The sequence below is a fragment of the Chinchilla lanigera genome, unplaced genomic scaffold (assembly GCF_000276665.1).
Source record: "Chinchilla lanigera isolate Chin_1 unplaced genomic scaffold, ChiLan1.0 scaffold00014, whole genome shotgun sequence".
NCBI lineage: Eukaryota > Metazoa > Chordata > Mammalia > Rodentia > Chinchillidae > Chinchilla > Chinchilla lanigera.
In genome coordinates, this window is record NW_004955415.1 from 14284341 (window position 1) to 14302634 (window position 18294).

An 18294-nucleotide genomic window follows, 5' to 3' on the forward strand; every position below is an offset into this window, starting at 1 on the left:
CTGAGGCAGGAGGATCATTGCAAGTTTGAGACTAGCCTGGGCTACAAAGTGAACTCACGACCGGCCTGAACTGCACAGCGAGATCCTGTCTCAAACAAAAAAAAAAATAAATAAATAAATAAATAAATAAATAAAATGAAGATACTAGAGGAGAGGATCTGGTGAAGTTTTGATCTTAGGCCAGCACCTAGGTAAAGAACTAATGGGACAAGACTTCTAAACCTCACGATGTGCTTAAGAGTCATCCTCACCACTGGCACTGTCTGTGTCATCCTCTCCTTCCTCAGCCTCTTCTTCATCATCCTCGATCACCTCCAGCTGGTCATCCCCCATCTTCATTATCATCATCATCCAGTACATCCCCCTCCTCAGCAGAGTCATCTGCATCCTCAGACTTCATCTTCACATTAGTCTCATCTTTCTTCAGGGAGGTGCTGGTCCACTCCTCTTCGGACTTACCATTCTTCAGCTCCACTGCTTGTTTCTTGCTTGCTCTGTTGCTTTACAATTTTCTCCAGGCTTTCCAGTAAAGAATCCACTTACTGTTTTATCTGGGTCAGCTCCTTCTTAATGACCTGAAGGTCATCTCCTTTCAACTTTCCAGACTTGGATGAAGATCCCCACTGGCCACTCTTAGAATTGAAGCCACTTTTGCCCCTTTGTGAGGTGGTTCCTGATATACATTGGTGTTTCGAGGCGCTACAGCCCAAGAAATAGGAGGAGGAGGAGGAACACGTGCTGGGTAACTGCACATCCTGCCATAATAATCACGTTGAAAGTCATAGTCCAAGTCAAAAGAAGAGCCACACATCTCCACTACAGATCGTTTCACATCTGCTTTTCCTCTGTTTACTTTTGACTCTGCAGCCAGATTAATATTTTTGTTTGTTTGTTTGTTTTTTCCAGTACCAGGAGTCGAACTCATGACCTTGTGCTTGCCATGCAGGCGCTGTGCCACTGAGCTAAATCCCCAGCCCTAGCCAGATTAATGTCTAAAACCTGGCCAGCAATCATTCTGCCATCCTCTCCAGCTACAGCAGCCCAGGCATTTCTCTCATTAACATACGGGATGAAGGCAAAGCCTTTATGAATGGAGCAATCCACAATCTTGCCATACTTTGAAAAGATCGCCTTTGTTGAGAGTGTTGAGATTCCCAGTGAACACAGGGGAGTTCATGGAGTGAGGATCTGTCTTGTTGGTAACATTGCTAGCCATCCTTTTTGAAGATAAGGTTGCTGACAGTGACAAAAACCTGAAGCCATGGCCCACTAACATATATTTCAAGTGATTTGTAACCAGGAGAGGGATGAGAGAAGAGATTCAATTTCAAATCTCCTGCTGGAGGTTGGCAACACGGCCCCAACCACTCAGTCTCCATTTCTTCACAAACTCTATAAGCAAATTTTCAAGTGCCAGGGCAAAGTTTTATTGCAGTAATTAATACTGTAATAACTCCATTTACTGTTGTAGTCATTATAAAGCTTTAAATTCCTCCACTTTTTATAGGATAGGGAGGAGAGTGACATCTGCCCTTGACATTTCCTTGGCACTGATGTCCCCCTAACTGTTAGACCCTTAGGAGAACTCAAGGCTTTGATCTCCAGAGTCAGCTTGTATGGGAAGTGGTTTCAGAAACAGGAGTTCAAAGTGGTAGGCAAGATGTCCTGGGAACTGCCTCTAGCCAGTGAGACAGAATTTTAAAAAGTTGTTATTGTTGTGTGTGTGTGTGTTTGGTGCTAGGAATCGAATCCGAGGCCACGTACATGCTAGATAAGCACTATACTACGGAGCTCCATCCCTTTTGAAAGTTATTGACAAAGAGGTGCGACACAGTCCTGAAGTATGGATAAAGCAAATCATGCTGTGAAAGATGATATTTGCTTCCGGAAACCAAATTTGAAGAGCAATTTTCATGACTGTTAACTTTACCCTAAAACATTGTTTTGACTTGTATTTAGATGTCTCCCAAAGCCTCATGTGGTCATAGGTGGAATGGCTGGATTAGGGTGTATGAATGTGGATTAAGGGTGTAATACTTGGATTAAGGGGGTAGATAATGGAAGCCCTGCCCTGAGTAAGGGTGGCACCAATCACTAAATTTGTAGCCTGAGTGAAATATAAAGAGACCGAAAGAAGGCAGGCTTGTTGCAGCTGCTTGTTTCTTACTGCCTTCTGTCTGCCACATCACGAACTGTTTCTCCTCTGCCATGCCTCTTTGCCATGCTACCCTGCCTTGGAGCCAGCCGACTATAGACTGAAACCTCTACAGATTATAAGCTAAAATAAGCCTTTCCTCCTTTAACTTGTTGGTGTTGGGTATTTTGTCCCAGCAATTAAAAAAGTAACTAAGACAAACATGCTCAGTTCATGCTGCCCGCTATGCTAATATTGAGCATGTTTTCTAATTAGTAAATTTTTGTTTTTGAGACAACATCTCACCATGTAGTTCAGGCTGGTCTTGAACTTGCAGCAATCCCCCTGCCTTAACCCCTTGAGTGCTGGGATATAGAGAGCCCTTCCTTATCCTTACTGCAGCCCAGGAAGTTATATCTGTAAGCTCATGGAAAAGTTATTGGAATTCTAGTGAATTAATTCCAACCTACCACTTCTACTGCATCCCAAAGTGAGAATAAAGACACTAAGGCATATTTGTAGTTTTGGGGAGCTAAGAGGTCCTAAGTCCAGCCATGATGATGGCTATTCAGAATAAAGGCCTCCACCCAGGGCTGAACCTGGGTTTTATTAACTCGTGAAGAAAGGAGTGGCTTGAGGATGAGTGACTGAGAATCATGGGAAGTAGGTGAGTGTGGTGAGCTGGGCTACGTAGGAGGTCCGAAATTCCCTCTGCAATATGTAGAAAGGATATACAGAAAGAATAATCTGCATAACACAAGTGAGATAGTATCTAATATTTTGGGGTGAGCTCTTCATCTCTGTTGTATAATCTTAGAGGCCCAGGAAGTCATAGCCTCTAACTCCAGGCTTGATCTCAGTCGACAGTGTGGAGCACTGACTCTTCATCCCACCTCATCCGGGCTCGCATATGGGAGCAATGGGGGTCTGGGGAAACACTGCCTGCTGTCTTCAAAGACTATCATCAGCACCTCAGCCGGACCAATATGCATTGCTTAAAGCCGACTGAAGGGATAAGGAAAAGTCCTAGCCAGCTCTGTATGTCTCAATACATGGAAATAGGGTCAGGCTCAGCCAAAATGGAGGCAATTGCTTCTCCTTCAAGGAGAGTTGCCCAGGTGGTCCTCCACACTGGGATTATAGGTGTATGCTACCACGCCCAGCTCTTAATAAATGTTTAGTGGACAAAAGAATGAAATAAGATAGATGTGGCCATTCTTGAAGCTATGCTACAATGAAATGAACATAGGTGTCTTATTTACTTTTTTCATTGCTGAAACAAAATACTTGACATCCAACATTAAACAGCTCACAGTTTCTAGAGGTTTCAGTCCATAGTTGGCTGGCTCCAAAGCAGGGTGGCATGGCAGAGGAGAAACAGTTTATGGGAGAGCAGGAAGGAGGCAGCAGCAGTAAGCATCAAGCCTGCCTTTCCATTTTATGTCATCCAGGCTACAAGCTTCTTGAGTGGTGCCACCCACATCCAGGCTGGGGCTTCCATTATCCATACCCACATCTATGTTAAACCAATTTAGTTATCACATGCCCTTAGTCCTAGTATCACACACCCTAATGCACCATCACACTTATGATCCAGCCACCTCCCAAAAGGCCCACCTATGAGTACATAAGGTTTTGGGGGGACATTTAGATTCAGGCCATAACAATAGATTATATCTGCAAGGAGTTCTATGAACAAATTATAAGGACTGCTTAGCTAAAATGGGTCAGAAAAACATAAATTAGCAAAAGAAATATATAATTTAGATACTTGTAATTTATTTCCTGTAATAAAAATAGTTTTAGTGTATGTCCCATGTAATATTTTTCTTTTAGATCAGTGTACATATGCCTAAGCAATTAGATGTAACTGAAGTTCAGTTGGAATCATTTGTTTTTTATTTGCTAAATCTGGAGACTTTACTTACTACATGTAATCTATTTAGTGAGTGTATCAGTCAGTGATTAATAAAGAAACAGATTTAATGCAAGATACACAAATACATAAGGATTTATAAAATTGGCTTACAATGGCCTCCTGCAGAGTCAGGAGTGGAAAAGTACAAAATGGCTGTCTGCTCTGGAGGTCCGCAAGATCCAGTTGAAGGCCTGGAGCTCAGTGGTGTCCTGTGTGAGTCCCTATAGGAGGCCAAAGGGTCTGCACTGGAAGACTGAATAGTCTGTATTGGAAATGAGGAAACGACTGGCACTACTCCAAAGAAACAGAAGTGGACCTTCCTTCTTCATTTCCCTTTTATTCCATGCTGGCAACAAGCCTCTTGGTTGGTGCCGCTCACACCCAGGGTGGGGCTTCTGTGCTCAGTACATCCCTTCACCACACCCAGAACTGTGCTGACCCAATTTAGCGGGGCGTTTCTCATTCAAGTTGGCATAGTTAACTATCACAATGAGGATCTTCTAAAGTAATATTTTTGGAGGTATAACTTCCGTATCATAAACCACATAATTAAATATATAGTTCATTTTATTTGACTTTTTTTTTTTTTTGGCACTGGGGGTTGAACCCAGGGCCTGCACACTGATCTATACCAGCAGCCCTTTCTTTTTTTTTTTTTTTTTTTTTAATTTTTAAATTTTGAAACAGGTCCTCACTAAATTGCTAATTTGCCAAGGCTGGGCTTGAACTCATGATTCTCTTGTCTCAGCCTTCCAGAGTGCTGGGACTAAACATTTAAGCCACCATGCTTGGCCAACAAAAATTTTTGATAAATCCATTGCCTTCCCAATCAGGATGATTTCCATGATCATAGAAAGTTCTCTGAGATCCTTTGCAGTCAAATCTCCATCCCTAACCCATAAATTGATTTTAGTAGCCATAAATTAGTTTATTCTGCTTTTGAAATTTATATGAATGGAATCAGCATAATGATTTGGAGATTCATTCATCTTGTTATATGTCTAATGATAGTTTGTTTACTTTTGCTGATGAGTAGTATTTTAGAGTTCAGACATAACACAATTTGTTTATCCACTTACTAGATGACAGACACTTGAACTATTTCCAGTGTGAGGCTATTATTTATAAACTCCTATAAACATTCATATGTAAGTCTTTGTGTGGCCATATGTTTTTTTTTTCCATGGGGTAATGCTTAGTAGTCCTCCTATTATCCTCAGGGTTTTGTCTGTTTGTTTTTGTTTCTGTGGGACTGAGGACTGAATCCAGGGCCTCATGCAAATGCTCTACCACTGAGCTACAACCCAGGTACACCTCTTACTTGTGCTTTTGCTTTCTGCATTCTTGGTTACCTAAAATATTAATTGGAAATTTCCAGAAATGGACAACTCCTAAGTTTTAAATTTCGAGGTACTTTGGGTAGCATGATGAAATCTTGTACTATCTAGTTCTGCCCTGCCCAGGACATAAATTGTGCTTTTATCTACCCTATCCGTACAAATCTGCTCCCTCTTCACTAGTCACTTGATAGCCACTGTGCTTATCAGATTATTTCGGTATCGCAATGCTTGTATTCAAGCAATTCTTACACTGAACAGCCTAATACTACATCACAATGCCTACTTCATTTCATCTCACACCATTACAAGGAAGGCAAACACAGTATAATACCATATTTGGGAGGGCGAAAGAAGAAATACTCACATAACTTTTGTATATTGCTTTATTTGTTTTACTTTATTAGTAGTTATTGTTAATCTCTTACTTGCCTAATTTATAAATTATACTGAATTATAGATATGTCCATGTAGAAAAAAACATAGTATATATAGAATTCAGTACTATTCATGATTTCAGAAATGTACTGGGAGTCTTGTAATACATCCATCACAGATAAGCAAGGACTATTATATAAATAGTTTGGACAATAATTTAGTAATATCTACTAAAGTAAAAGATACAAATATGTCCCTATTACCCAGCAATTCCATTTTTAAAGAACCTTTAGCATGTAGGAATGTGTAGTAAGTTCAAAGATATTTATGCCACAATGTTTGGAGTGGTAAAATTTAGAGGGAGGGGATTTACTACTCATCAAAAGGGGATTAAATGTAAAAAACAAATCAACTGTGGAATAGTCATACAATTTAATAACATACAGTAATAAAAACAAATATGGATAAGTCTTAGAAACAAGATGCAGTGAGTTACAAAGAATATTGCGACATGACAGCATTAATGTAAATTAAAAAACGTATAAACAAAACAGTATGACATACATTGCGTCAAAAGAATAAAATGATAAAAGTAGGTGTTTCTCAGACTGTAAAGATGCACTTGGTGAGTATATCTTCATCTGCAATGTTTTCTTTTTCTTTTTCTATTTTTTGTGGTATTGGTATTGAACCCACAATGCTAGGCAAGTGCTCTATTATTAAATGATATATCCCCAGTCCTTTTTATTTTGAGATAGCGTCTTGCTAAGTTGCTCAGTCTGGCCTCAAACTTGTGATACTAATGCCTCAGCCTCCTAATAGCTAGGAATACAGACATGCACCACCATGACTGGTGTCTTTTTTTATTTCATTAAGAAAATATCCAATAATACTAAATTTATTCATTTATTTTTCTTTTTTCTTTTTTGGTACCAGGAATCAAACTCAGGGCCTCACTCTTGCCCGACAGGGGCTGTGTCACTGAGCTACATCCCTGGCCCTTAAATTTATTCAATACCCTACTAAATGTTTTGATTATAAGTACCCAACAGTATAAAAAGTACAAAATAAATTTGTAGATTTCTAATATATTAATACACAGTGCATAGCTACATATAGTACATGCCATAGGCAAGAGATGTGGAAAAGGAAAAAGTGAACTCTTGTTGAAGTTTGAAAAAGTAAGGATGGGGTGGCTATTCTAGTGTATTCTGCCACTAATACTGCAGCCAAAATGTACCAGGCAGGCAGTGTGCTGCTGAGCTAGATCCCTGGCCCTTCTGCAGCCAAAATGTACTAAAAAGCTTTTTTTAAATAACTGAGATGATGCTAATGGCTTGATTAGTGATATTCCTCAAAAGCTATGGGAGACCTGACCCAACTCATTGTGTAGAATGTGCATAGTGTGACTTGTAGCATGTAGGGTTTTTTTTCCTAATAGGAAGAAATATAAAGTGTTAAATTCAGATTAAGAAGTATAAAACTTTAGGATGCCTGTAAAACTTTAAGATGTCTATAAAACTTTAAGGTGCCTAAATAAGGCTCATGCCTTTTGTAGAACATAATGACTGCATTTCTCATAGGGACTTGGTACATGCATGTAACGCATCACAATCTCCCCCTTTTATCTCATCTCCTTCCCCTAAGAAGTGTTTTAGCTACCATAACAGCGTCTCTATTTAAAAAATACTTACTAAGTTAAATCCTGCATGTTCTGCACAAGACAAAAGCAATATTTTTACTAAAAATATTTTATAGCCCCCTCCTAGTCTTTTTTCAGGCCCTTCCTGTTAAATTCTACCTCAGAGTGCAGACATTAACTGTAAGACTTTTTTTTTTTTTTGTCTTGACACATTAAGGACATGTCCTTCCACAACAATGTAGATTTTCAAAATGGAGGTTTTCCATACAATACAAAGTAAAACTTAGAGAAAGACAGTAAATAATCACGCCAAAACTTGGTAATAATTTTTTAAAAATCCACAGTTAAGCAAACCTGTTGTATATTGGTATGAATGTGGAAAATGTAAACAAAGCAGACAGACAAATGAGCATGGCCCAACAATGTTTGAAATGACTGAAGAAATAAATCATATTAGATCTACAGTGTTCTTAGTCCCTGGAATTTTGGTTCCATATGATATTAAGTATATACAAGTATTGTGCTGGCTATTTTAGCACTTAATCTTTCTTAATTTCTTATATGTCGATAAGATTCTGGCATGGGAATCGATGTCTTTAAAGACATAATTCAAAACTGCATGATTTCAGGAAAAACTTGCAAATTTATTGGTGGTCTTTTTTTTTTTTTTTGAGACAGGGTCTTGCTATGTAGCTCAGGCTAGCTTTGAATTGACTATGTAGCCCGGGCTGGCCTTGAACTTGCAGCAATCCTCCTTCCTCAGCCTCCCAGGTGCTAGAATTACAGGTGTGTGTCACCATGCCCAGTTAAGAACATTTTAAATGCTACAGAGCAAGAAACTTTTGGTAATTTTTCAAATAAATTTATCATAACCCAAACAGAGAGGTTGCAATTCTGTCAAGTTTATAGCCTGGTAAAACTACTTTTCAACACTCTTGTGGAAGCTTTATTAGGTTTAGTCACTGTGCCAGCATATTGGCTGATATGTATGACAAATTACATCTTGCCTCAAGCATCAGTTTCAGGGTAATAGCATCAGGTACTGCAGTTTTATTGTACATAGCAGGTGTTTGTTGACTATAGGAGTCTTAGAGGCGCAGCCACATTTTAGGACAATATTTCTCCAAATACAAAAGTTGCTTTTATTTACTATTTATTTATTTATTTATTTATATAGTCTTTTTGAGACAGGGTCTTGCTGTGCAGTTCAGGCTGGCCTTCAGCTCACTTTGTAGCCCAGACTGGCCTTGAACTCATAACGATCCTCCTGCCTCAGCCTCCATAGTGCTGGGATTAGAGGCCCACTATGCCCAGCTTCACATTTTTAATAGTGTGCATTCTCTACTGTGGGATAATGCTTTAATACTATTTATATATGATTTTGCTTGTGCTATACACTTGCCATTTCCCCAAGAGGAGCTTTGATTCTGCTAGAAGTTTCACATATATTAATATCCTTATCAAATATCAATATGAAAAGAGGTAACTGGGTATGGTGGTGCATGCCTGTAATCCCAGTACTCTGGAGGCTGAGATAAGAGGATTGCTGGGAGTTCAAGGCCAGCCTGGGCTACATAGTACAAGGCCAGTCTGAAGTACATAGCAAGACCCTGTCTAAAAAAATGAAGAAAGAAAGGAGGTAACACAGGATGCGACAAGCTGCCTCTTTGTGCTTTTAGAAATAATTTCCTCTTTTAAGATATTTGTACTAAAAAGCTCAGTCTGTGCTGCTTAACAGTAGTACAGGTTTGGGTCTGAATCATCAGGTGACCTTGGGAAGATTTTGCTATTTCAAAACTGTTAACACTACCTCTAGGGACAAGTTGTGTTACTGATTTATGACACTATATCATGAAGAAATGAACCATCCTTTCTTTTCTTTTTTTTTTGAGGTAGGGTCTTACTATGTAGTTCAGGCTGTCTTTGAACTATGTAGCATAGGCTGGCCTCAGACTCACAGCAATCTTACCACCTCAGCCTCTTGAGTGCTGGGATTACAAGCATGCGCCACCATGCTCAGTTTGAAAATAATTTTTCAAAAGCATCTAATCCACATATAACGTCTCAAAGATGAGGAGTGCATACCAGTACCCACTGCCAAGGGCTTATACCCCACTCAACTTCTCAAGTTGAGAAGTTTTTTTATTGAAAAAAAAAAAGTTTGACACCTGGCACAGAGGTGCATGCCTATAATTCCAGTACTGAGAGAGGTCAAGGCAGGAGGATTCAGTTTGAGTCCTGCATCTGTAACTAGCAGGATCTTGTCTCAAAAAATAAAAAGGGCTAGGGATGTAGCTCAGTGGTGGAGGACCTCTGAATTTAATTCCTAGTACTGCAAAAAAATTTTTTTAAAATGTTTGATATTTTTGTGGGGGTTACTGGAGATTGAACCCAGAGCCTTCACACTCAGCTACATCACCAGCCTTTTAAAAATTTTATCTTCTATTTTGAGACAAGGTCTTGCCAGGTCACTAAATTGTGCTACACTGGACTCAAATTTCTTATCTTTCTGCCTCATCCTCCCTGAGCGCTGGGCTGTAAGTGAATACCACCATGTTTTGCTTGAAAGTATTTTCTTAAATATCTAAGGACATGAAAAGACTAACTATCCTGATTTCATATCATTCCATATTGTACACATATATTCACTTACCACACTGTACCCTAAAATATGCACAATTGAAATAATAATTTCACAATAATTTTAAAAATAAATTAAATGGAACATATTGATTGAGAGACAACATTTGGAAATAAAAGCAAAGGAATTTTTATTTTTTTATTTTTATTTTATTTTTTTGGTTTTTCTCCGGTACCGGGAACCAAACTCACGACCTTGCGCTTGCCAAGCAGGCGCTTTTGCCGCTGAGCTAAATCCCCAGCCCCAGCAAAGGAATTTTTAAAAAGCTTGATACAAATATGACAAAATATCAACAGTTGTTCATTTGAGCAATTGGTATCCAGGTGTTCATTTTATTAGTCTTTGTTCTTAGCAGTATGTTTAATTTTTTCAACCACCTCAAAATCACTACAAAAACGTAAGCACACTTACAGAAAATGGTCAAATGCTACTAACAGCAAATTTGCTGAGCAAGAAGTACAAATGGCCTAGACGTGATAAAAAATACCCTCAACTTGACTAGAAACCTGTGAAAGGAGAATGGAAACAATAAACTGTCTTTTTGCTTATTAAATTGGACCATCTATGTCAAGCGTGGTGGTGCATGCCTGCGATCCCAGCACTTGGGAGGCTGAAGTAGGAGGATCCTTGCAAGTTCAAGACCAACCTGGGCTACGAAGTGAGCTCAAGGCCAGCCTGAGCCACATAGTGAGACCCTATCTCAAAAAAAAAAAAAAAAAGATTGAACCATGTATGCAGAAATGAATACTCCCTGATGGATGAAGTATAAATGAATATAATCTTACTGGAAGGTGTTTAAGCAAAATATTTGTAGCAGGGTCTTAAATTCCTTTTCAGTCTGACTTGAACACAGTATTGATTAGGATTCTACTACTCTGCAAATAGGTTTTAAACTATAAAGCTAGTTAGCAGTAGTTTGACCTGGATGGGGCATATCTCCCTCTGCTGAAGTCATGGTGGCTGTGCTTCACAGTGACCCCAGAACTCAACCCTTCTAAGTGTACAATAGCCCTAACAACCTTCACTCTCAGTCTTAGAGGTCTGTTCCTGCTCCAGCCATCACATATGCATTCAAGCCAATGGAGTGGAGGAAAGGGCAAAGAAGGAACAAAGGGTGACACCAGTTGCTTCTTAAAGATTTACAGGGGAGGCTGGGCATGGTGGCACATACCTGTAATCCCAGCACTTGGGAGGCTGAGGCAGGAGGATCACTGTGAGTTTGAGGCCAGCCTGGGCTACATAGTGAACTCAAGGCCAGCCTGAACTACACGGTGAGACCCTGTCTCAAAAAAAAATTTATGGGGGAACCACAGATCACTTTAGGCTGCAGAGTCCAGTTCATTAGCACCAGACTGGGTTGAGGCAGCACAGAATCATCAGGCACTGGTATTTACAAGCTTGTTACATCTGAAAACCACAATGTTAAAAAACAGAAATTTTGTGATATATTGAAGATTGTTCTATTGATCTTCCTAGAAAAAGGATCTCTAATTTCACTAATAATACAAGAGAGAGCTTAAGAAATCTCCAAAAACAGTTGGCTACTTACATAAATGGTGAGACAAGCTGTGAAAAGCCCAGACACACTTCAAAAGGTGATTTGTCATTAAAGGAGAGTTCATCATCCCTTTCCAAATCCTTGTTACGAAAAATATTGGCCCCTAGAAGTGGGGGCTGTAACATGGCAAATAAAGAAAATGAACTGGCTTGTGCAGGCCGCCTGCCTGAAAAATTACACCACAGTGGTCAGACATAAATGTCATTAACTCAGGCCTGGCATGGGGGTGAACACCTGTAATCCCAGTGCTCAGAAGGCAGGAAGAACATTAGACTAGCCTAGGCTACATAGTGAGATGTTGTTAACTCCAGTGACACTGGTTCTTCTCAAACAGAAAGCCCATCATCAGTATATTCATAGTGGGTTTCTCTCTAAGGTTTTGAAAGAATATGAAACAATGGCCCAAGTTTTGTTCACCAGGAACTTGAGATTGAATGTAGCTTGTAACTTTCTGGAGAGAGAGAAGTATAAATGAACTTGTAGTCTATTTGGTGAGGCTAGAAGACCTTGGAAATTGTGTAATATGTCATTGCTTTTTTAGGTTATTTTTTTTTGTTTGTTTGTTATTGTTTTATGGGATCTTAGTTCAGGCTAGGCTTGAACTCACTATGTAGCCCAGGCTGGGTTCAAGCTCATGATAATTTTGCCTCAGTGTGGGGAGCAGCTAAAACTGGGAATTAATCACATGTGTAGGGGCAAGGCAAGGCCAGTCTGAAAACAAAGAGTGCCCAAGGTGAGCCATGTAAACAAGCTGCTCCAGTCCCAAAACACCATGCACCCCAGCAATCCAAGAACAGGTTGGTAGGCAAGGGAATGTCACGTGACTCCAAACTGCCAAATGTACAAATAAATGCACTGCGGTGGTCGAGCAGTGTTCCTTTCTTCCCATCTACAGGGAGGGCTCCACCTGACCTCGGCTTTCTGTATATGGTCTCCTATCTTTATTTCTCCATCCTCTTGCTGTTCTTCCCCTCCAGGAACTTTGAGAGCTGCACAAGACATGGCAACTCAGTCTCCCGAGTATGGGCATTACGGGTGTGTGCCACCATGCCCAAAATATTTGAGGTTATTTGTTGTACAGAAGAAGCATGCCCAACAGAGTCATTTGGGAATGAATACTCAGACTCTGAGGTCTTCATACTTGTCCCTTTCTCAGAGAGCCTCTGACGATCAAAGGGAGGCTGATTTATGTATCAGTCACCTACATGCTGCCATCTGTAGCTGATGAAATCTATGCTTTCTTGGTTGGAGCTTGTTCTGGTGACTGAGTTTCTCACTGTTTTTTGTTTGCTATTGTCTTCATGTTTAGTACTCAGGACTGAATCCAGGGATGCTCTGAGCTACACATCTAGTCATTTAAAAATTTTTTATTTTGAGACAGGACCTCATTGCTAAGTTGCCCAAGGTGATCACAAACTTATGATCATTTTGCCTCAGCCTTCAAAGTAGCTGGAATTACATCCCTGTGCCACTGAGTCTGGCTTTCATTGGTTTTTGCCTGCCCTGTGGACACCCCAAGTCCCTGACCTGCCTCCCTGTCCCTGTCCCTGTCCATGTTGATCAGTTGCTCAGTAGTCTCTGCTGCCCTGTGACAGGCCTGCTGGCTCTCGGCTGGCAGCTGCTCTGTGAGGAAGCATGTGCTTCACTGCAGCAGTCCAATTGAGGCTGTGTCCTTGTCTGGCCGTTCTGTTCAGTGCTTTTGCTGGGTTCATTCAGGGCCATCCTACGTGATGGCCTCCTTCCAGAACCCCAAATATGGAATGGGCCAAAAGCTTCTGCTCTTGAAAGCCCAGCCAATTTCTCAAACTGCTTCTCTTTCTCCAAGATTCAATTCAGAACAGAGAAACTAGCACTTGAGTTCCCTATCCTTTCTCTGTTATTTCTCCCTCCTTTTGTTCTCTGTAGTACCCTCAGGCCAAGCACTAGGTGTTGCTAAATTCCCCAGGGTGGTCTCAGCCTGAGATCTTCTTCTTGCTTCAGTCTCTAGTAGCTGGAATTTCAGGTGTACACCAGCATGCCCATCATACACAATACTTGGTATAATGTATTGATACATACTTGACTGATTTATGTGTCTACTATGCTTATATATGTTTTTTATTTTTTTTAGAAAGGGTCTCAATATACAGTTTGGGCTGGCCTGAACTCACTTTGTTGCCCAGGCTAGCCTCAAACTCGCAGTGATCCTCCTAACTTAGCCTCCTAAGTGCTGGAATTGCAGGCATGTACCACCATGCCAGGTTTATGCTATATTTTTAAATCAACATTTTATAGGGTAATCCTTCTTTTTACAAAGTTTACTGTGAACTTAGTTTATTAATTCATCTGGTATTTATTGCATTTCTTTTTTTTTTTTTTTGAGACAGGGTCTTACTATGCAGTTCAGGTTGGCCTTGAGCTCACTTTGTAGCCCAAGCTGGTCTCAAACTTGCAGTGATCCTCCTGCCTCAGCCTTCTGAGTGCTGGAATTACAGGTGTGTGTACTATGCCAGGCTTTATTGCGTGTATTGATTGCACCATTTTCTCTTATGAAATCTTAATTTAATCTTGTTTTGTGCTTCCTGGCCAGGAGCAATACCCTAGTATGTGTATGTAACATGTAGCACACAGGTGTGTGGTGGACTAGACCATGAAGCTCCTGGTGTGTCAGTACATTCTCTGGTGTTTGCACTGTGGCAAAATCCCCTAATGACACATTTCTCAAATGATATACCTGTCATTAAGTGACGCATGCCTGCATAAATGAAAGGATGGCAGATACAGTTTGGATAACTGAAAGTAGCAGTGTCCCCAGAGCCTGTTTCTCAAGTCACCACCTCATGCTGAAAAAGAGTAAGGAAGCCTACTGCTCCTAAATCTGTCACCTCTGCCTTTTCAGTTTCAGCAGCCATTGTGCCCACAGGTCCTGACCTGTCTTACAGAACACTTCCTGTGCTGTAAAACTCCAAGGTGTTAAGTGGATTACAGTGAAAGCTCTGGGCTTAGCTGGATGACTGGGTTGCAATGACAAGAGTTGCCTGAGAGGGCAAGTCTGACAAGACAGCACTAACTCAGCTGCTGTCCTCTCAAAGGTCACCCTTTTCAGTCCTAGGGGGAGAGGGGCTAGTACAAAAAATGAATAGTTGTCCTGTAAAGTCTTGGTGAAATGCTGGAAGTCTAACGTGGTGCCTTTGGGACCATAATGTAAGAAAGCAGCCTTGGCCAGGCTTAGTGGTGCACATCTGCAATCTCAAGACTAGGGAGGCTGAGACAGGAGGATTGCTGTGAGTTCAAGGCCAGCCTGAACTATAGTGAGACCCGGTTTTCAAAAAAAAAGTAGCCTCAAGGTATATTTCAGCAGCTTTAGCATAGTGTGTCCTTGGCATTGGAGGCATTTCACAAAGACACATGGGTATGTGAAATGGGGCAGAGGCCATTCTCACCTCTTTTTGTACAACAGAGCCCTGGCAGGTGACCTTTCCAGAAGGAGAATAGAGGATTCTGAGAGGACTATGCAAGAATCTTCTTGGCCATTTCTAGAACATATGGGAGATGGTGGTAGAAGAGAACTGAAAGTTTCAAAGTGCTGACCTGTCCAGCGGCTGACCTTTTGTGTTTAAAATCACTATGACATAATGCACAGGCCCTTATTTGACTTGATTTTCTTCTAAATTGGATCAGATTTTTGATAGAGATCTTAAGTGATGCTGTGTTCTTCTCAGTACATCACATTAGTCAGTCTGTCACCTTAGTGCTGGTTTAAGTCCTTGGCCAAGGTGATGACCACCAGATCTCCCAATGGTAATGATACCATTTCCCTTTGGAATTACTAAATAGTTTAGGACAATAATTTTAGGCCTCTTGGATCTCTTTTTCTCCCTATGCCTTTCATCCCAAGGTTTTACCATCTATTGATGATAGCTACCTGAATGAATTATTTCTAGACTGGTCACAGAATGAATTTGCCTTTCATACCATTTCTTTTACACTGACTTTCTAGCATTATTCTATGAAAAAGAGGGCTGGGGATATAGCTCAGTGGCGCATCACCTGCCTGGAAAGCTCAAGGTTGTCAGTTCGAGTCCCAGTACCAAAAAAACCCCATAAAACAAAAAACAAAACTCCCTGGGTGTGGTGGCGTATGCCTGTAATCCCAGCACTCAGGAGGCTGAGGCAGGAGGATCATTGCGAGCTTGAGACCAGCCTGGGCTACAAAGTGAGCTCAAGTCCAGCCTGAACAGCATAGTGAGACCCTATCTCAAAAAAAAAGAGCTTGCTTGGGAATGTAAAGTAGTACAATGACTATGGAAATCAGTATGGAGAGTCCTCAAAATACTGAAAACAGAAATTCCATTCAACCCAGTTATTCTCCTTCTAGGTATCTTCCTGAAAGAGTTAAAGTTTATGGGGCTGGGGATTTAGCTCAGCGGCAAAAAGCGCCTGCCTGGCATGCGCAAGGTCGTGAGTTTAGTTCCTGGTACCAGAGAAAAACCAAAACCAAAAAAAAAAAAAAAAAGAGTTAAAGTTTATATTAGGTGAAAATGCATACCCATGTTTATAGCAGCACATAAGAGCTAAATCTTGGAAGCAACTACACATCCATCAACAGATGATTGGGTGGAGAAAGTGTGGTATTTATACATGATAGACTACAACTCTGCCATAAAGAAGGATAAACTTAAGTCATTTGTAGGAAAATGGATGTACCTTGACACCATAATGTTAAGTGAAATAAATCAGATGCACAATCTTAAATAACATGTGGTTTCTCTTATACAAGAAACCTAAAGTATAAATAAATTAAAGAGCAAAATAAAAGATAATGGAAAACAGAATAATAGGCCTTTTACAAAAGGTCAGGGGGCCAAAAGATGGAAGTGGGGGAGAGGAGGTGAAGAGAATGAAAAAGAAATTAAGAATTGAGATGTGTTATGTACATGTACCAACCCCCCATGAGGAATGTAATCATTATGTACTGCAAACACATACTAATAAGAATAAAAATTTTAAGAATTGATTAAAAAAAACGTTCCTTCCCCCTTACTTTTTTGTATTAATATAAACACATGAGATCTTTTTTTACTCAACTTATTTCATACAGGTTGAGCATCCTAATCTGAAAATCTGAAATGTGAAGTGCTGTAAAATCTAAAACTTGTGACATGATGCCACAAGTAGAAAATTCCACATCATGAAATGTTGTTATACTCATTAAATTATTTAAAAATACTGTATAATATTACCTTTAGGCTGTATGTACAAAGTGGGTTTAAAACATAAATGAATATCACATTTAGACTTGGTCCCCAACCTCAAGATCTCTCATTATTCATATGCAAATATTCCAAAATTTGGAAAAATTTGAAATAGTTCTTCTCCAAAGCATTGGATAAAGAATGCTCAGCCTGGCATCCATTCCTGTATTTGAGGCTGACATTGTTTCACATCTGACATGGGACTCTCTAGAAAATGTGGATCCAGGGCACCTTCTCCCTCTGGGAGTGGAGTCTTGGGTTCCACATTTATAACTGGCTCCCTCTAGTGCTATATGTGTCCTTTAAGATTTGAGAAACTGAGGCAAAGCTTTTGGAAAGGACCACACGTAAGGTTTATAAAAAGGGTGGATCCAGGGCTGGGGATATAGTTTAGTGGTAAAATACTTGCCTAGTGTATGCAACATCTGGATTCTACCCCCAGAAAAGAAAGAAAGAAAGAAGGAAGGAAAGAAAGAAAGAAAGAAAGAAGGAAAAAAAGAGAAAGAGAGAAAGAAGGAAAGAAAGAGAAAAGAAAAAAAAACAGTTGAATGGATAAAGAAAGTGTGGTATTTATACATAACAGAGTACTAGTCTGCCATAAAGCAGGATAAATTTGAGTTACTTGTCCCATATTCATCAGGTAGTATAGCTAAAGTTTGAAATGCCTCCTCTTCTAAGGCAAGGAGGAACACCAGCTGTCTTAGTTACTTTTCTCTCCTTGCTGAGACAAACCCAACACTCAAAATTAAGGGAGGAAAGGTTTATTTAGCTCACAGTGTATGGATGTTTCAGTCTATAATCAGCTGGCTCTAAGGTAGGGTGATATGGAAGAGGGGCAACAGTTCAAGGCAGGAGAAGACAGCAAAAGCAGCAAGAGCAAAAGGGGAGAGAGCAAACCCTTTTTCCTCCCTTATATTGTAAGCAGGCTACCCGCCCCTAGGGCAGGTGCAGCACTCACACCATCTCTGTGCCCTCCTCTTGCAGAGGATGAGGATATTTACAGAGTGAGACCTGGCTCCCTGCTGAGTCACTTAGTTAAACTTCTAAACTTCACAAGTTGACACAGTGTATCACCCATTTCATCAACCAAAGTGAGTCTGTCTCCTACAGGTGCAGAGTGGAAGTAAGAAGCAGAAGGGATGGGGCCAGAAATAAGATGCTGTTATCATTTTGTTTTTGTTGTTCTGAGACCACCATCTTGAATGGAAAGTTGATGTGGGTTTTTTTTATTGTTTTTGTTTTTTTCTTCCAGTAGGGTTGGTGATCAAATCTAGGGCTTCACTTACACTACAAATGTTCTACCACTGAGCCCCACCCTCAGCCCAAGATCTTGCCCTCCCCACAAGTAATAGAGCAGACAAGGAAGCTACTGATTCTTTTTAAAATTTTTTATTTTAAAATGAAAAGAACAAATAACAAAAACAAATATATAAACAAAACAACACAAAAACA

General features: G+C 40.2%; 2 pseudogenes; one reads left to right on the plus strand and one right to left on the minus strand.

The window, feature by feature from the left end:
- Positions 1–234: 234 nt before the first annotated feature.
- LOC102026855 lies at positions 235–1216 on the minus strand (annotated as a pseudogene).
- Positions 1217–6383: 5167 nt separating this feature from the next.
- Positions 6384–13534, plus strand: LOC102005464 (annotated as a pseudogene).
- Positions 13535–18294: the final 4760 nt, after the last annotated feature.